At 47.4% G+C, this 20,903-nt stretch overlaps 1 protein-coding gene across 1 annotated transcript in view; it reads right to left on the reverse strand.

The window, feature by feature from the left end:
- Positions 1-20,903, reverse strand: part of TENT5C (terminal nucleotidyltransferase 5C) — a 30,919-nt gene that overhangs the window by 6,136 nt on the left and 3,880 nt on the right. The window lies entirely within an intron of this gene.

A 20,903-nucleotide genomic window follows, 5' to 3' on the forward strand; every position in this document is an offset into this window, starting at 1 on the left:
CTCTCTGTGGGTGGGAGACGTGGCGGTCTGCTTCCGTGTGGAGACCCCATGGAGGCGGGGGTGGGGGGTTTCTGTCCTAGAGGGATGCTTGTGTCCGTGCAATAGGTTTGTGGGGCTTTGTGTTTTGTCTTGCTAATTTACCCTTTTTATTTTTTTTAATTTTATTGGGGTCTCTTACAACTCCTCACAATCTGTGCATACATCCATTGTGTCAAGCACATTTGTACATATGTTGCCATCATTTCCAAAACATTTTTCTACTTGAGCCCTTGATATCAGCTCATTTTTCTCCACCGCTCTCCCTCTATAAGCCCTTGGTAATTTATTTAAAAATTCTTTTTCATGTCTTAGACTGCCGTCTCCCTTCACCCACTTTTCTGTTGTCCATCCCCCCTGGAGGGGGTTATATGTAGATCATTGTGATTGGTTTCCCCATTCTCCCCACCCCACCCCCACCTTTCCTTTATCCTCCTGGTATTGCTACTCTCAAAATTGATCCTGAGGGTTTTATCTGTCCTGGATTCCCTGTGTTGTGAGATCTTATCTGCACCTGTGTACATGCTCTGGTCTAGCCGGATTTGTAAGGTAGAATTGAGGTCATGATAGTGGGAGGAGTCAGCATTCAAGAACTAGAGGAAAGTTGTATTCCCTCGGTGCTTACTGTACCCTGACTGGCTCATCTCCTCCTTGTGAGAAATCTTTTCCCCTAAATTTGATTCCCTAATCATATCTAGGAACCCTGGTGGCTTAGTGGTTATGAGTTTGGGTTGGAGCCACATGGTTGGCCCTTTGAAATCACTAGCATGCTGCTCTGCCAGAGAAAAGCTGGGCTTTCTACTTCCATTAAGTTACAGTCGCCGAAGGCCACACATCAGCATGGACTCGATGGCAACGAGTTTGGGTTTACTCCCATCCTGAACTAGCTGGGCATTAAGCTACCACATCTACACACGGAACATGAGGCTCACACAGAGCGACTTCTCACCTCTGGGCGAGCACACGCCAAGGAGTCAGATCACCCTGCGGCAGTCTGCACGCTTGGGCCCCTGTGGCAAGCAGCCCCGGCCCTCGCTGCCACGTTCATAGAACTAACATCCGGGGAGCAGAGAGCCCGCGGCAGAGAGACATAGGTGCCACTCGGCTTCACGGGCAAGAACTCCAGCGCTCCCCAGAAACGAAGCGTACTAGAAGAGGACGATGCACACCTCCAGCTTTGCCATCGCAAAGGAACACGCCCTTACTCTTCTTGGACGTGGGGGCAACAAGGAGGGGTAAGGCTCCCCTGGGCCGACCTCAGTTACCTACCATTGCTGGTCAACGTGGGTGGGTTGTGGTGGGGGTGGGGCCCTGGGAGAGCTGGATAAGAAGTGGTTTCCAGAAGCGCTTTCCTTTCCTGTCCATGCTCACTCTGTCCTAAAACGAACACTCCGGTTGTCCCGGGATAGACGGTGTGACCAAAGAGGAGGGGATGTGGGAAACTTCCCCGGGGCCTTGCGACCTTTGAACTGTACTCTGTGAAACGGTGCCGCAGAGCTCCCTAAACATCACCTCACCTGTCACTTGCTAGAACTTTCACAAAGTCTCCAAGTTAATTTTCCATTAAGTTACACTTCTCCAAGGGGGGATGCAATGAACACAGGGGCCCAAACATAAAACCAAATACTGAGGAATGCTAGCATTCAAGATGCTTGAGAAGCACAGGGTTGGCTATTAGCTGGAGGCCTGTGGCGAGCTGAAAGAGAAGGGGCGGTGGTGGCCTCCCCAGAGGACAGACATAATTATGAGATGGGAGATCTGGCACATGCTCTGGTCACTGCCACCTGAAGGGGTGCCTCTGAGCAGTTTCCTATTCTAACACCTTTCCTCAAGCTTAACGTAGGAAAGGTGGGGGTCAGGCAGAGGGGCATTTCTCCCTGGGCATACCTCCAAGGAGTGTCAGATGAGGGAAAGGGTGGCGTGTCCAGATGCCACAAATATAAGAGGCACCTGATTGAGGGAGCCAGTGGGACAAGAGGGGAAAGGGGCACCACCAAAGTCAATTCATCTTGAAATCAGTGTGTGTGTGTGTGTGTGTGTGTGTGTGTGTGTGTGTGTGTGTGTGTTTACAATGTAGGATTTAGGGATACACCCAAGACACTCATTACTATAGATGCTCCTGTGGGGGGCAACTGCTCTACTAGCCATGGGCTTTGACATGCTGATCAGGCCAGGGCCCAACTGCCTATCAGCCCCACTGGGAACCAGTAATGTCCTCCCTGTTGGCTATGGCCAACCTTAGCGAACATCTGAGCAAGTCTGCCTTTCTCACTTTACTGCACACATGTAAAGCCTATCTGACGGGCTTCTGCAGTTTCATTATTCTGAAAAATGCCACTACCAAATACACCTCCACAGCATTCTCTTAGGTCTCCGGCATGGGTGTCTGGCCTTGCAAAGGTGCCAGAGATCCTTGCTTTTCCCACAGCCTCAGATCCACGGGACAGCCATTTGTGTCCGGGTACTGATGAGCATGCAAAGACAAGAACAGCCACGAAGAGATGGGTGGAAATACAAGACAGTCTGAGTTCCAAGCAGTGTGGTGTATTCATGTGGTGGCAGAAAGGAGACAAATGCAGGACAAAAAGGAGAGTCCCTTATTACGGTAGCCACTGAAGGACGAACACTGGAGTGCTCACTTAAATGTCCATTTACATTGGCCGTAGGCCAACAGAAAGATGTGGCTAGCTCTCCAAGGGGACCTGGCTGGTCACCATGCTACTCTCCTCAAACAGGACATGAGGGTCCATTAGGATCTAAATTAAAACCAGCTGCTACCCAGCCAAAGCCAACTCACTGAAAGCGGTGTGTGTCAGAGTACATCATGCTCCATTAGGGTTTCCTGGCTGAATCGCCACACACAGAGCACCAGGCCTTTCTTCTGAGGGCCCCTGGGCTCAAACACCTCCAACCTTTGCTGAGTAGCCTTGTGTGTGGTGTTGGTAGCCTGGCCATGGCACCACCCAAGAATGCCCACTTCTGGGTTAAACCCATGGCAGTTGATTTAGACTCAGTGACCCCTGCAAAGGCGTTTGACTATGAACGGTAACAAACTATTCTCATGGCTGTGAGAAGAATGGGAATTATAGCACACTTCATTGGGCTCATGTGAAATCTATAAATGGATCAAGAGGCAGTTGTACAAACAGAACAAGGGAATACTGGCTCATTTAGAATCAGGCAAGATTGTATCCTCTCACCACAGTTGGTCAATTTGCATGCTGAGCAAATAATCAGGGACGTTCGATTAGATGAAGACTTTAGCATCAGAATTGGAGGAAGACTGATTAACAACCTGCCTTATGCAGACGGCACAACCTTGCTTGTGAGGAGGACTTGAAGCACTTGCTGATGAAGATCAAGGATTGCAGCCTTAGTATAGATTGTAACTCATTATAAAGAAAACCAAAATCCTCACAACTGGACAATAAGTAACATCATGATACACGGAGATAAGATTACATGGTCAAGGATTTTTGTCTTGCTTGGATCCACCGTCCATGCTCAGGAAGCAGCAGTCAAGAGAACAAAACACATGGAATTCGGCAAATCTTCTGCCCAAGACCTCTTAATTAAAGTGTTGAAAAGCCAGGATGTTGTCCTGTGAGGACTAAAGTACACCTGACCTAAGCCACAGTAGTCTCGATGGCTGACTATGCATAGGAGAGTTGGACATTGAACAGGGAGACCACAGAAAAACCGATGTCTTCGAATGATGGTTCTGGCGAAGAATGTCGAAAGTGCCAAGGACTACCAAAGGAGAACCAAGCTCTTAGAAGTCCAGCCAGAATGCTCCTTAGAGACTTCATCTGACGTACTCTGGACATGTTGCCAGGGGACCAGTCCCTGGAGAATGACATCATACTTGGAAAAGTACAGAGGCAGCGAAAAAGGCGGCAGCCCTGGACAAGATGGACACAGTGGCTCCAACAATGGGCTCAAAGATAACAATTGTGAGGATGGCGCAGGACCGGGCAGTGTTTCCTTCTGTTGTCCAAAGGGTCACTACGCGTCAGAGCTGACTCAATGGTGCCCAACAACACGGTGACGCTGCCCTTGTGTCAGGGCACAGAAGTGTAGCCTTCTTGGCCACAATCTTCATGAAAGCAGGCTAGCAGGGTGTTCTTCAGTTGCAACCTTGTATAGGCTTGAACTGCCCACCTTTACAAGCAGAGCACAAACCACAGGCACCACTAAAGCGACCGTACCTTTGCCTGGCTGGCAATGGACGGGTGATCACACACGTAAAGGCAGCTCTCAGAAGGCCAGTCCAGGATGAGTACTCCCTACTAGCTACAGAAGCTATTTGTCACTAGGAAGAAAGGAAAAAACTCCCTTCAAACCTCTTGGAACAGAGTTAAAAGGCCGAGGCTTCTAGATCATCAGACAAAAGTTTCCCTCAGTCCATCGAGCACAATCTGTGCTGAAATAGTTATTGCATATTGTGGCTGGCATTTGGTTTCAAGACAGGTTTGGGCCATAGAATTTCCTTTTTCCTGTATACTTCTTTGTGGCCTGTTTTATGCTTAACATATGGCAGTTCTGTACTGGTTACATAAGGCTCTCCAGCATTAAACTGCAATGATCACAGAAATGTAGTGCTTTAGTTTTGTTTTGAAACATCACTGGGTTAGGTCCGATTTGGTGACATGGACTTAGGTCAGATTATGCACTTCTACCTACAAAATACAATTTGCTTTAGCTTGTGAATCACTTCTTGTTGTGCTTCCGTGGCCAGTGCTGGTAACACAGGTACAAAAAGTCACAATCCGAGAATTTGTCCTGATACTATAAGTAACAAATCTGAGAAAATCCCCAGCGAGCCCCTCAACAACGCAGCACAGGAGAAGACTGCCGGGATGGCCTGTGACTCGTGCTGCTGCTGCTGCTGCTGCTGCTCAGTCAGTCACCTGAAGTTGAGTCAGGACTACGCCTTCGCCACAGTTCTGACATTAGGAATTGGACCTTCTAAGACGAGTGAGAATCTGATGAAAGCTATGGCCTCTTTCTCAAGGTGGGGTTGACATGGGAGTACATTATGTCTAAAAATGTACATATGCTCCTAGCCAAACATGATAGATTCCACATCAGATTGCTTTAGATTGAGAATTCTTAAATGTTCTGTTTATATGCAGGGAAAGGCAAAAAAAGTTCTGAAAAATAGAAATGAGTTATACTAGTGCCAGAAAAGACCATGAAGCCACAATAGTTGAAACCATGTGGTACTGGTATACAAAGACATTAACAGTGGAATCGAATTTTTAAATGTTTTTAAAAGACCAAATTTACAAGAGCATTAAAAAAACAAACCAGAACTCACTACCACTGAGTCAATGCTGACTCATAGCGACCCTATAGGACAAGGTAGAACTGTCCCTGTGTGTTTCCGAGATTAAAATTCTTTACAGGAGTAAAAAGCCCGGTCCTTCTCCCTAGGAGCAGCTGGTGGATTTGAACTGCTGACTTTATGGATGGCAGCCCAACATGTAACCAGTACACCACCAGGGATCCTATAAAGGCATTTAGTACGCATTAGAGGAAGTACTTCAAAGTGATGGGAAATTGGGGTGTTGGGAGGATCAAATTGGCTCCCTATCTCATGAGCAATGATGAATATATGTATGTTATAAAAAGACGAAACCATGAGAGTACTAAAAAAATGGCATGTACTCACAGAGTAAGCAGTCCTTTCTAAATTATATAAAGCCTAAAAGCCACAAAAATGGACATGTTTGGCTTTATAAAAATATGATGCAAATACCACAATGAAGTCAGACAAAACTAGGAACATACTTGTAACATCAGGCAAAAACCCGCTTCCTGAATGAATAGAGCGCGCCTACAAACCAGAGACTAGAGCTTCAACAGAAGAACGGGCGAAGGACCTGAATTCACACATATCATAATCACCCCCACTCAAGAGTGGCCAAATGAAACCTCAGTACATTATTGTCTGCTCTCCGAATGGCCAAGACCAAAAAGGGCCATGGGCATGCTGCTGGCCTAGGTGTCGGGCTGGGGACCCGCCTGGTATGCTGCTAGAAGCTCCTCTATGGAGCACCATGTGAGACTCTCAATGCTAAGTGAACATCTCCTGTGACATAGCAATTCTGAACAGGAAGTCAGTGGTTAGTTGCCATCAAGTCATTTCCGGCTCAGGGCGACTCTTCCATCATGCAGAGTAGGACCATGTGACCTTTTGGAAGCAGGTTTCTAGGACTGTCTGCCAAGGCCCTTCAGGATGGGGTTTAGTTATTTGTGTCAATTTGGATTTCCTCCTGTAGATGTGAGTAAATACAGTAAAAAACCCAAACTCACTGCCATCAAGTCAATTCTGAATCATAGCGACCCTACATAGCACAGGTTTAACTGTCCCTGTAGGTATCCAAGACTAACTCTTCTCGGGAGTAGAAAGCCATGTTTTTCTACTTTGGAGCAGCTAGTGGCTTGAACCTGGTGCCCTTTAGTTAGCAGCCCGGCATGTAGCCACTCAACCACCAGGGCTCCTGTAAGTGCAAGGACACACAAGTATATTTCAATGGGGAATGTCTGAGAAGCCTGCAAGTTTTCAGAAGGTGGTTAAATGAATTGATCCATCTGTACAACAGACTCCTATGCAGTTACCTACAATATGGGCAGCTCTCTCTGTATGAATGTGGAATGCTCTCCAAGGTTCATTCACAGAAAAGCACATGCAAGCCTGTGCGTGAAAGCAAAATGTATGCTTCCCCAAGCATACGACAATCTTTGGCAGAGCACACAAGAAATAGTTCAGTCTATACCAACCAACACATCTAGGTTCAAGGACAGGGGAGAAGCACTTTTTTATTTGTGCCTTTTGAATCTGGAATCAATACCTGCATTAATTGAAAAAAAAATCTCATGACCCAAAGATTCTAAAATCTTTCCATGTGCCTTCTGCTGTTCTACTTTGACTCCTTCAATTGCATTCCCTTACGGCTCAACCATCTCCACAGCCAAGTGACCAAAGCCAAATACAGTTAGAGGCTTCCCCTAACTGAGTGCAGGAGGAGGGTTTTGTTTTGTTTTGTTTTTCTACTCATGTACTACTTTAGAGAAGATAGATGGCCAGTGTTTAAACGAATTCCCCCCCACCCCACAATTCTAATATTGGATAAACCACCTCATCTATCCCACTCTTAACACAATGTTGGGTAATAGACATATTTACCACAGAACAAAACCGGGAAGGAAAAGAGAAAGCATCAGTCAAGTTTCCTTTTTTTTTGGAAGGCTTAGGACCACAGATGCATGAGACATCCCAGCTAATTAGCCTAATTAACATATTCATCTGGTGCCCCTGTTCTACCTCTTAGTTTATTGTATAGCACCTGGAGTCTTTACAGTTTACAAGAAGCCATTGAAGACACAGTAGGTCTATATTCACCTGAAAGAGCAGAGAAACCACCCAAATTGGAAAAAGGTGTGGAATGTGTTTCATCTGCGAACTGCCTGCCTTTGTCATGAGACCAGAACAAGTGAATGATGGCCAGCTACCATTCCAAACCACTTTGATCACAGATTCCATAGAGAAATCCTGAGTGAAAGGAGGAAAATACGGAACAGAATTTCAAGTTCTCATGGACTCTAGACTTTCTAGAGCCTGGAGGCTGGGTGAACCCCTGAAATAATCTTTAAACTGTAAACCAAAAATTGTTCCTTGAAGTCTTCTTAAAACCAAAGCATCATGGGATCAAATGGACAGCAGCAACTTGAAAGATTAGATAGGAACCTTACAGGCAGACAGCTTGTTAATGGAGGAAGAACAACTCAGAAAAGGGCAAGGATTGTCTATGTAGAAACTGTTGTCAATGTTATTTTGCTGTGTCTATCATCTCAATAACAAATAATTTTAAATATCTAAGTTTCTTGCAGCTTTACAGAATTTCTATTTCTCCTTTCAGATCTATTATAACTATCCACATGATTGGGTGCACTGATTATTGTATATGGTTGTAAGAACTCTAATAAACACTTTATAAGAATCCAAAATCATAAAAATGGAAATGAAATAGGTGAATAACCTATATGAATAACCAAGTTAACTTTAAGGAGGGAAATGATCTATGTAAAACACTGTCCGAGACATAAGAAATGCCACATCCACCATAGAGTTTTCCAAGTTTACCATGATGTAGAAACAGAGGAGCTCAAGTGATTGAGTGTTCAAATATACGTTTTGTTCATTCAAAAGCCCCCAAATAAATCATTGGTCCCTATTATAAAGATTCTTCATTTTCCCCCCTCACCTATTCAGGCAATTTTTGGAATACAAAACGTACATTTCAATTTAGTTAGACCAACATTAAGTAACTTGAAATGTGCATTTTATATTAGAAATTTTTGAATAACTGAGGGGTTAGAAAGAGGAATTCCTTCCACTCTTGTTTGGAATCTTTCCAATGAGATAAACCTACGCATTGGCTCCTTAAGTCATTGTCCCTGGGCTTAGATAACAAACTGAAGGCTTACAAACGGCCCTAGTCAAAGGCAAATTCTTGTTAGCAGAATTAATGGGCTAGTGACTAGGAAAAAAAGTGAAGGCTAGTGAAATTGAATGAAAATGTTGGATTTCCTTTTTTTCTGAGAAACAGGAGCACTGTCTTATACACAGTGACCACTGGAAAAGGTGGGAGAGCCAAGGCTTCTCAACTCAAGCGAGCATGAAGGCATCGTTTAGAAGGGTAAGCTACTTACCCTTCTAGATTCTGAGCTCAGGAGTCTCTCTAGCTTAGTTAGGCACACTGGACTTCCCTTCTCTTGTCACCTGGCGACAGCAGAAAGGTCGAATGCACACCTTGAAAGAAGCTACCTCTGGGGAAGAGAGATGGCTGGGAAATTAAAGCAAGCTCACCAAGGAGAAGATGGATAACTTACCTCCACTTCACCCACTGGCAAAACAAAAGCCAGCCAAGGCAGGTTGTTTTGAAAGTCCATGTTTGAATCCTACTTGGAAACACAGCCTAATTGGAAAATATTTCCAATTATTTCCTAACTGGAGATAAATCCTGCTTCATAGTATATCTAAGACCCTGGATTAGTCAATTTGCTATAGGAATAAGGGCAACAGAGGCTATGAAAGTGTGAAGGGGCTCAAAGTGGACAAGTGAAGGAGCGGCAGATGAAAGCTAGAGAGTACTAGTAACATTTGCACATACGTCTATGGACAAGGATGTAAGTCAATTCAGAAATGATTCCTATTTTGCCCCTGGTATCAAACAGAGTGAGCCTCTGGGCGACGCCACACAGCTAACTGAAAGGTTGAATGTCCAAATCCACCCAGAAGCAATTCACTTCTGAAAAACTAGCCACTAAAAAAGAAAAACAATGCTCTGGAGTAAGGGTTGTTTTCTGATATATAGTGGCAAGGGCTGCTATTGGACACAGAACCTGCCCAGAGTTGAAAGGACATCCCGGAAGTTAAAAGCTGAGACCATTTAGGTCTAGGTCTTTCCGTGAAAGCTATGAAAATGCCAATGCTAGACAGAATTCTTTCAGAGTGCATGGGGGTCCTGGAGCCCCGGACAGCTGGAGCTGGAGGGCTCCACAGCTTGGCTGAGGGCTCTCTGCAACTGAAGTCTTCCATCCAGACCAGAGGCGACAGGGGCAATACCCTCTCCCTCTGCCCTTCTGTTGGTTTCAGAAAACAAAAGATTACAAAATTTGATTACAAAATTCCCTTTCACCACTACTGGATGTTTTACCTCATTCCTAGGAAAACTCTCCAGCTAAGGTAAGAGATCCCATCCCGGGGCAATGGACCAAGCCTGGTGCCAGACTCGGTAATGTGTGCCTGCGGAACAAAGACACCCACTGTCCCTGGCTCCTAGAAGAGAGGGGGTCCATGCGCCTGTGGTTGGCATCTTCCACGCATACTCTTCTCCATGTACAATGGAGGAAACTCGGCCAAAAGAGACTGTTTTTTTGTGTAGAAAGGCCAGCAGAATTAAACTGGACCAAAATGGATGGCAACACACTGCATAATATCCTAGACCCCACCCTTCTCTTAAGCAAGCACAGCTAATGACTGCCCCAACTCCTGCGCCTCGTTTGCATACAATGCGAAGGAGTAGAGGTGTGTCTGGAAGCAAGAGAGCACTCTGAGTGCACATCAATTCCCAGTGATTCTCTGAACTCGCTGCTCTTCACAGATGAAGAAGGAAGGTTCCAAAAGGACTGCCTCCAGGTTCCCACCTCCAAGGCCAGGGCACTCACTCTTGGAATGGGCAATGCTTCCACCAAGCTCACTGCCCGCAGTTGGCTGGAGGGTGAAGGCACAGGCCATTAACCTACATAGGTTGGTCATTGCTGCCACCGAAGGGGTCCTTTGCTAACACAAAACTTTGTTGGTTTGGAGGTGGGGGGGGGGACCAACAAACGGTCATAACGTGACCCCTTATCTTTCCCATTGCCCTGGTCCCCACTGCATGTGCCAAGATAGCAGAGCTTGAGCCAGCCATACTTCACTGACTGTGGGTTCACCTTCAAGGACACCAGGTGACCACAGGAGCCCCTCAGAGATGGCGGGGAAGGTGACTTATTGGCCTGTGTGGAACATTTCCCTTCCTAATGGGGACATACATCAGCTGTTAAATAAGCCTCCCCATGTCCTTGCCCTTACAGGGTTAATCCTTCCACTTCCATGGCACCCCAATCCCTCAGGCATGGCCACAGACGGTAACTGGATGTTGAGCCAGACGTCCTAATTAAGCCAAGTTTATTGGGGAATGTCCCACGCCAGGCAGCTAGCCATCTGAGCTGTGAGACAATACAGTAAGAGCTTCATGGGCATCCAGCAATGTGATTCCTCCATTAGCCCAGAAAGCAGATACTCTTGTTGCCCTTTATAGATGGCAACTAGGAACAATAAGGGCAAGTAAACTGCCCAAGGATGCACGGCTTGCACGTGGCAGAGATGGGGCTTAGGAGGCCTTGGGGGATACACACCATTAAGCACTTGAGTGCTGGCTGAAAAGGCAGTTGGAACCCACGCAGGGGCTCCATGGAAAACAGACCTGCGTGTCTGATTGAAAACCTTAAGGAGCTGTTCCACTCTGCACATGTGGGGTCACCGTGAGTTGGCATCAAAAGCAGGCAGGCAAGCACAAACCAGCAGTGCACTGAAGAGGAGCCAGGAGCTCAGGCAGTGGAAGAGAAGCAAATGGCAGTAAGTGGAAGGAAATGGGAAGGAAGGAGTGAACATTCTTTCAGAAAGCTTGTGGGTAAGACATTTGGCTAGATGGGATAAGGTGTGCCTCAACCAATCAGGCGTGCCTGGTTGTGGGTAAAACCAGATGGCAGTAGCTGAGAACAAGGTAGAAGTTTAGGGAACTGAAGTTTTGACCAAGCTGTCAGTACCCAAGTTGCCTCCCCCCAAATCATAAGGCATTTGGAGGTACATCCAGCATGGCTGGGCACCCCTGAAGTGAATGAAATCAAACACAAAATAGTGACACCAATGTTTGTTTTCAAGTAACATTTGGCTAGAAGGTAAAGGCCCAGGATTCCAACTTCCCCAGAGGGAGCTCGAGCTACTGGCTAGGTGAAAATTTTAAAAGACAAGAACAAAAAGAGGCTCAGTGACAAGCCAGCGGGGATTGTAGAGAAAGCAAATTCAGCAGGGAGGGAGCACCCAGGGGTGGAGGGGGCAGGGCCAGCTCCCAGGAGTGAAAAATTACCATACAGAGGAGGGGGGTTTTCAGAAAGGACTGATCAGGACCAGCCAGGGAGACTAAGGTGGTGCTCTGCTCATAAGAAGATGATGTTGGGGTTTGCTCAGCCAGCCATATGACCAGGAGGCTGGGTTTTCAGGCAGAGCTATAGAACAGGACACTCCTGCAGGCCAAGCACACCTCCCCCTCAGGTCCAAGAGGACCCAGCTGGAGCTGCAGAGAGAAGTCAGGGTCAAAGTGCAAGCAGTGACCCCACTCTAAGGGTCGGTGCAGGCAAAGGAGCAGGAAGGAAACCCAGTTGAGTGTCAGAGCTGGGAGCAGACTGCACAAATGCTTCTCTTGAGGCTGGACACATGTCACTGTCCCCGTCTTTATAGCTGGGGCCTTGAGATGCCTTCACCCACGTGGAGAGAGCCCGGCACTTGAAGCAGACCCCGGACTGGACATGCACAGAGCTGGCAAGTAGGCAGGAGAGGAAGGCCAGAGTCGGCAAGGACTGCGCTTCGGAGGATAAATCCGCTTAGTCCTTGAATTCCCTGGGTCAGGAAGGCCGGAGGTGATGTAGGTTCCAGGGGCAGCTTGAGGCAGCCTTTGTCTGCCGGCTTCTCGTCCTCTTCACCAGGGCCTAGGACCCACCACCGGGTGACCACATTCTGGAGACGTCCCCCCCCCACCGAATGCACTGGAAAGTTACCTAACGGAGGTAAACCCGAGGTATTGCAAATAATCAACCACCATGTACACGAGCAGACGTCCCAGGACAAAGGCTACCAACCAGTTCCGTTCACAAGTGTCTTTAAGACGAGTTTAACACGTAAAATCAAACAGGTGCAAACAGTTCTTATCTAGTCTTACTTTAGCCAAAATAAGGAGGGGCCCTTGGTGCTGCAGTGGTTATGTGCTGGGCCGCTCACCATAAGGGCAGCAGTTCGAAACCACCAGCCACTCCACGGGAGAAAGAGCCTTCTGCTGCGGTGACGCGTTCTAGTCCCAGCAACCACAGGGGCAGTTCCACCCTGTCCTCTAGGGTTGCTGAGTTGGCATCCACTCCATGGCAGTGAGTTTGGGTTTGGGGGGTTAACCCAAATGGGAGAAAAGAGGGGACTGTCTACTCCTGTAAAGATTTAGTCTTGGACACCCACCGGGGCAGCTGTACTCTGTCCTATAGTTGGAATCAACAGGGCAGCAGTGAGTGAGCTTGGGGGCTACCCAGTATGGAGGTATCCATGTGTCAGACGTTCATAACCCAGAGACCGGCCTGTCCTTCATTTTCGAAAAAGGACAAAATAGATGCCATGTTCACTTTTCCGAGAAGTTGCTTTTACAGTTGGTTAGAGCTGAGGCTAACAGAAACACAAGCAGCCCTTACAGATGGCCTGTTCTCACTCTCAGTCCACAAGCAGGCGGCGGACCCTGCCTAGTTTCTCAGGGTTATCTGCATCCTCCCAGCAATTTGACACTAATGTTTACTGCAGTCAAAAAAATGGGTGAGATTCCCATGGCGTCCGGGATGCTGTCTGCGCCTGCGCTGAAGAGCACAGCCTCCAAGAGGGGAGGCCGACGCCTTCCCAGCGCAGAGGGTGTTGAAAAGCTGAGGGCCCGAACGCACAGTCCCCACTCCATCCAGTCTCAATCCTTATGCAGGGACACGCTCCCCCTGAGAAAAGCTGTTAAAACAAACAAACAAAAAAACCAAAGTTCTTCCCCATCTCTCAAAGTAGGATGCTTAAGCATGTGTGGCGAAAGAGATAACGCCGTGACTGGAAAACAGCATGAAGCAGAATCAAAACACCAGCCCAGATATTACCTAACCGTGACACCGCAGAAGTACTTAAAGGAACACCCGGAAGTGGTTGCAGATGGACCGAACAAGGTCACACCTTTAGAAGGCTGCAAGGCACTGAGCTCTTGACCGTCCCAGGGAGTTATTAGCATGATACAATGCTACATACACACCTTGAACAGGAGATGCAGGTCGTACCCAATTTAGGACATTATTCAAGTTATGATGAATCACACAGGCGTCAATGTGTTGGGGGTGGGAGTGGGGGGTGGGGTGGGGTGGTAGTGGTCAGCATCGTCCTGGAAGGAAGATCTGGGGAAACGCAGGTAAGGGGGTTGGAAAAACGGAGAATAATGTGAACATGGTGTAAGCATCTGCTGACAATACAAAGGAGGAGGTCAGTGGGCCAAGTCAGTCATGTGGCAAGAATGCTGAATTTTTTAGAACTTGCTATCTTAGGCAAGCCCTGGATACGTGGAGCAGCTCATGGATCGCAAAGGAGAACTGATCCATCAGGATTGACTGGGTTTTAAGAGTAAAGAAATGCTGAAGGAGAAAGATGTGGAGGGGAAGGAGAGAAATTGTTTTGCTTTGTTTTTTTTTTAACAGTGTAAAGGTTGGCTGGAAACTGAAACCAGGGCCTTCACAACATGGGCCCAGATGCCGATCACACTGCTAACGTCCATGGGCAGATGCAGGAAACAGTGAGTTATTACTGCAGATCGGAAGAGAAAATGGAAACGGCTATACAGAATGTGAATTTTCAGACTAGAAACACTCTCCAAATTGCCAGGGGTAATCCGGATGGTCCAGAAGTTTCCAGAGGTGGAGTTACTGAAGCAACTTGTCAAAACGCCAATGTCACCATTGAAGTAAATTTTTTTGATTGAAAATGTGTGTGTGTGTAAGTTTATATGGAATGTTTCTAATCCCCAAAGCCAAATAAACATAATACTTATAAAAAGAGTGATAATAAAAAGCCATTTTAATGTGGTCTGTGACTTACACATCAGAATCAACTTAGCATCCAAACTCAGTGCCATCATCTACTGACTCGAGTGACCCTATAGGGCAGGACAGGGCAGAACTGCCCCCGGGAGTTGCCGAGGCTGTGAGTCTTCATGGAGAAAACCTGGGCCTTAGCAGCCCAACGGGTAATCCTCTGCGCCACCACGCTCCTCCACTTGGCAATGGAATCATCTGCAGGGAGCCCTGTCATCTTAAACTGGGGCTTACATTTTTTTCACTACTTGGTAGTCCCACTGCTAAAAAAGGCTTTTTCTAAATCATAGATGTTACTGGTCTGAACTCAGAAATTCCCAAACTGAGCTGATTCTGGTGAGAAAATACTATGATTCCTATGAAGAGACTGTGCTGTAAGAATGACCAAATTAGCATACAACCTACAGGGTTTACGAGCTCATGGCTGCCAGGTTTCCTCAAGGGTTTCATCCACGGGTCTTTTCAGGATCTCACTCTTGCTTGGAGCTGTGAGCCCTTCTAAGTCGTCCAAAATGAAGACTTCAGTCAACCAAAAGTCCTGCCTAGTCACCTGCAGTATCCCTGGGGCCTTATCAGCAAAGGGCCAAGTAACACTCAAGTATAAGCGCTTATCAACACTGTTTACACATGTACACATTCCCATTCGAGTATGTCTAAGCTCGAGCTAGCTTGTATTTCAGTGCAGATTCTAAAGATGCAAAGGATTGGGCAGTTCTGTCCAAGTTTGAATTTCACGTAGGTCCCACTGGGTGAAGGAGGCCTGGTGGCATAGTGGTTAAGTGTTCAGCTGTCAACTGAAAGGCTAGTGGTTTGAACCCATGAGCCTCTTTGAAGGGGAAAAGATGAGGCAAGTCTGAAAAGATTTCCAGCCTTGGAAGCCCAAGTGGGCAGTTCTACTGTCCTATAACGTCACTGTGAGCTGAATTGACTAGAGAGCCGTGAATTTTCCCACAGGCGTTAACGTTCTTGGAGTAGGCACCTGACCCTCACATGCTGAGCATAGCAACAGCCTAATGAGACATCACCAGGCTCAGTGGTCCCTCTGCCAATCACAAGTGCTCAGCCATAGAAATGTGGGGGAGGAGGGTGGAGACTGAAAGGAAGGATCAAGGCCACAGGGTGGCTCCTATTTCTGTAGGAACTGTGCTTCAGGGGATTGTTGAGTTAATATTTATTAAGTAACGAATGTGCTGTCATTTAAAAACAAAAACAAACTCACTGCCATTAATCAATTCTGACTCATAGCAACCCTATAGGACAGGACAGAACTTCCCCTGTGGGTTCCCAACACAAACTATTTTATTTTTTTTCACAAACTCTTTATAGGAGTAGAAAGCCTCATCTTTCTCCCGTGGAGTGCTGGTGTGTTCAAAGTGCTGGCCCTGCAGCGATCAGCCCAATGCATAACCCACTACGCCACTAGGAAGCCCAGGGGCTGCTATGCTGTCCTGAGGTACCTCAATAAGCACCTTTCACTGAAATAATTTGCTCTTCTACTTTCCAACTATCGATAAGAGAAAACACAAGTCCGAATCCTGGTCCCATCTGCCTCAGAGCTGCACCTACCATTCTCCGAAATTCTACTTCCTTATGATTATGAGAAACAAAAGAACATGCATGGGACTAGGTATCAAACATCCTGTGTTTGGGTGCCAGATCTCCCTCACAGGATTAATGATTATCAATAAGTCAGCTGCCATGGCAGAATTCCTGTTCCTGCATTACAGTGAGTGAGTGCCTCCTGTGTTCCAAGCATTGTTCTGGAAGCTTGTGACCCATTAGTAAGCAAGAGACTAATATCCCTGCCCTTGCAGAGTTCTCATCCTAGTTCACACTTCTCCCCACAATTCAAGATGGCTAACTCGTGCCTGCCACATGTATAGAAGCAGAATATGAGAGTCAAACTTTTCGTTTCTTTGGGGTTTTTTTGAGGGAGGCAATGGTCTAGCCCCTATGCTGCCCAATATGGTACCGATGAGCTAGATGTAGCCACTAAACACTTGAGATGCTGCCAGCCCAGATGGAAACATGCTGCTAAGCCTCCCATGCACACTGGATTTCAAAGACAGTAGTAGAAAGAAAGGCCAGTAAGAGATCTTCTCATTACAATTTCTTGATAGGTTTCATGTTGAAGTATTAATACTTGACACAGTGGGTTAAAGAAAATTACCACTGAAATTACTTTCAACTCATTCCGGTTTACGTTTTAATGGGCTTATGGCCTAGGCAGCTCACAGTATGTTTCCACTGGACAGCACAAGAAGCCTTGAAGAGGTGGACCCTGTCTCCCAACAAGGAGCAGCAGCCTGAACAGCAGGGAGAGGAAAGTATAAAGACCAGAAAGGGCTGGGCACTGGAAAGCAGGCCGTGCCACTGCCCGAGTGACCAGTGACCATAGGCAAGCACCTGGGAGACACCGGGCAGGTGCTCAGCTAGGGGCCATTCTTCTCACATCTGGGTCAGCGCTCCTCCTTCCGGTCAGATTCCGCAAAAAGGGCAGGGGAGGACGCGCTGACCAGCTGTGTGGCCTCGCTGTCGCCCACTCCCTTTAGCTGTGACAGGCAATGCTCAGGAGTAAACAGGCTGCGGGGAGGAGGAAGCAGCCAAGCGAGACTGAGCTTGGTATCACCTCTTCTCCGTCTTAGGGTGGGCTATGCAAATTGAGAGTCTCAGCATTGACCTGATGGCAATGGGTTTGTTTTCGTGTGTGTGTTTAATGCAACACAAAAGGGGGTGTTTTACGATTCCAGGGGAAGTTTCTTCTCAACATAGTTCTACGGTGGATCATTGGTGGCAACTGATACAGAAGTTTCTGTGCTCATGCAATGAAGATGAAAGCAAACTATAAAACAAAGTTCCATGAGAGGACTGCGGCGTGCTGAGGTGGTGGGTGCAGGGGGAAGGGATTCCTCAGGGCACATGCTGCAAGGTTTGTCAGTGCCTCCAAGAAGTCTTCAGAGGAACAGGCCGCAGACACCAAAGAACAAAAACCATCATTGTGTGACCACCTACCCCACATAAACGCTGAAGACAAATGTGTGCATAAGTAAGTGTGGTGAAGAAGGTTGATGGTGCCCGGCTATCGAGACCTATAGCGTCTGGGGACTTAAAGGCTTGAAAGTAAACAAGCGGCCACCTAGCCCAGAAGCAACAAAGCCCACATGGAAGCAGCACACCAACATGTGTGATCATGAAGGGCCAAAGGGACCAGGCTTTAAACACCAGAGGTGGGGAGGGGGAATCATATCCTCATCAATGAGGGTGGCGCGTGATGGAGACCCAATGCCCATCTCTAGACAATTGGACATACCTTCCAGAGGGGTAGTGGGGAGATGAGTCACTTAGGGTACAGTATAGCAATAATGAAACCCACAACCTTCCTCTGGTTCTTAAATGCTTCCTCCCCCCAACTACCAGGACCCCAATATTGCCTTGCAGACCTGGTTAGACCAGATGATGCACAGTGGTGCAGATGGGAATTGGAAACGCAGGGAATCTAGGACAGATGAACCTCTCAGGACCAGGGGTGACAGTGGCGATACCAGGAGGGAAAGAGGGTGTAGAAAGGGGGAATGGATCACAGGGAACTACATATAACCTCCTCTCTGGGGGACGGGCAGCAGAGGGGTGGGTGAAGGGAGACGCCGGACAGTGTAATATAAGATACAATAATAATTTATAAATTATCAAGGTTGCATGGGGGAGAGGGGAGGAGGAAGGGGAGGGGAAAAAAGGAAAATGAGCTGATTCAGGGAACCCAAGAGGCAGGCGAATTTTGGGAATAATGAGGGCAACAAATGTATAGATGCGCTTTACACAATTGATCTATGTATTGTGATGAATTGTATGAGCCCCAATAAATTGATTAAAAATATATATATATATGAAGTCCGGGAAGGGTACATCTATAGAAACAGTAACTAGATTGATTGTTTCTCAGGGCTGTTGCAGGGAAGGTTGGGGAGAAATGGAGAGCTAATGAGGACAGGAGAGAGGAGGATATTATAAAATGTACTGTGGTGATTGCACAAATCTCTTTAAGATAACTAACCACTGAATTGTATGATTTCTGAATTGTATGTCAAGAAAACTATTTTTTAAAACTTAAAAAAAAAAAAGTCTTCAGAGGTGTACGGCTAGCGTTTACAAAGAACCAGCACTCATTTGTTCAAATAACTGAGCATGTCGTGTGTGAGGCAACATGGGATAATTAGGAAGACAAGCCCAAGGGCAATTGAAAAGACACAGAAAGCCAAGCAGGACAGGCTGCGAGGAGTTCAATGTGTAGAGGAACAAGCAGTTCTCGTGCCACTCCAGGTACACCAAGCCAGCTCCCGCTGAGTGAGGCGGACTTCTGGAGAACCTCCCATGTGTCAGGGTTTTCAATTGCTGATTGGGAGGGAGGGGGCGAAATAAGTAGTTCGTCAAGCCTCTCTTCCAGATGTCTCTGGGTGGGCTTGAGCCTCTCCATCTTTTGGTTAGCAACCGAGCATGGTCACCTTTTGTACAGTTCAAGAATTTGGTTTGAATGGAATAGGCCAGAATTGTCCAGAGGCAGGGAGCCCTGCTTGGCTAATGCGCTAATCAAGTTGCTATCTACAGGGCCCTACCTCAACGGGGTTAGTGATGACAGCAGGAGAAGAGAACGAGAATCAGCAGAATTGGCAACTGACTGAGCACAGAAAGGCTGCGCCCCAGAGGCTGAGAAGGACGGGAGGCTGACGGTGCAGAGTGAGGGTCGGCAGCTCTGTTCGAGCAGCTTCAGCTGTGGCTCAGCAGTCGGCTGACCCTCAGCTCCAAAGCTTCACCCCTGAAGCTGCCACTTAGAATTGGGCACCTCCCCACCCCACACACACACACCCTGCCTTTTTAGGCTGGGAACTTTGTACCCAACAAGCTCCAACGCCTTGACCCCAGGAGGACCCCCACTTGAGCAGCACAAACAGCTAAGCACTCAAAGGCCAGCCAAAGAGGTTGGGGATTCCAGTCACGGGGAACCCTGTGAGGCCGGCCTACTCTGCACACCTGGGGTCCCAGGAGTGGGGTCGTCCAGGGCAGCAGCAGCAGTGACAACTCTTGGAGAGGATTTCCATTCAGATGCCTGCTGGCTGAGTGCTTTGTCCAAATAACTGACTCGCCTCCTGGTGCCAGGTCCCACACTAGGCGGTAGAGACTGAGTGGGGAATATGGATCCTGCCTTCCTGGGACTTGCATGCTAGTAGCTAAGAGGAAAGGGGTGCCTACCATGCCCTGGAGGTACAGGGGCTGAGCACAGACTGCTAACTGATACGTCATCCACTGGGCCCATCAGCTGCTCTGCTGTGTAGGATTGCCCAGTAATAATGCCAGGTAAGCGCACAAGGTTACATGGACTGACTTACTAGTCTGTAGTAAACAATTTCACATTTTTTTATCACATCAAAGATTCCACTCCTGGGTATGGCTGGCATCTCTCCCCCGGAATCAAAGCTGCTTTTCAAATTGACAACCCCCGACAGGAAAAGAGTACCCAGTAAGCAAGGTAAGCATGGCTTGCTTACTAATCTAGTGAACAATTTCACATTTTCTTCCACAAAGAGCCTGCTTTCTAGGGATGACTAGCAGGTGTTAGCCATCTCTTTCCCAGCCCCATAACACCTTCCTTCTGACAAAAGCAAAGCCTCTTTTCAAATTTATAATCCCTGACAGGGACTGACAGATGGAGCACCCAGGAAGCAAAATAAGCACTTGCTTACTTGTGTTCAGGGCTTTAAAGTGATCCATTCTGTCTCAACCATCTGCTGAGAATTCGCATTTCCCCTGTGGGTGGGGGGAGATAAAGTAGATTCCAACACACAGCAGCTGAGAGAGTGGAGTACAGCTGCCCCCCAGGGTTTCCCAGACTGACCTTGATAGACGCAGGCTGTTTCATCTTTCTCCCCTGGATTTGAACTGACGACCTTTGGATTAACAGCCGAGCACTGGACCACCGCACCACCCCAGGGCTCCTTATTTCCACACCAGGCATATAGAATCAGAGTCAACATTTTACCAAGATCACCTGAGGATCTATAAGAACCACCTGGAGGTCTTGTCAAACCGTTGATTCTGATTCAGTATATCTGGCGGTGGAAAGGCGATTTCTTAGCAGGGGGGGTCAAACCGGTTCAAAGATGTGGTAAAACTCACAAGAAACTGTGCACGGCAGATTAGCAAGTGCCCACCATTCAGCCCGTGCTTAAGCTTGCCTGTTGGCTAAGCCGCCGCCACACTGCAGTCGCCTCTGTCAAGACAACAGCGCCGGAAAGCCGGTGGGAGGGTTAAGTCTGTCCTACAGGGTCGGAGTCAGAATTCACTGGAAGGCATTAAGTAATGGGTAGAGTGCCTTCGGAAGCTGCCCAGCAACTCCT

The sequence above is a fragment of the Echinops telfairi genome, unplaced genomic scaffold (assembly GCF_000313985.2).
Source record: "Echinops telfairi isolate 266 unplaced genomic scaffold, ASM31398v2 ScPeMD7_7466;HRSCAF=8504, whole genome shotgun sequence".
Lineage (NCBI taxonomy): Eukaryota > Metazoa > Chordata > Mammalia > Afrosoricida > Tenrecidae > Echinops > Echinops telfairi.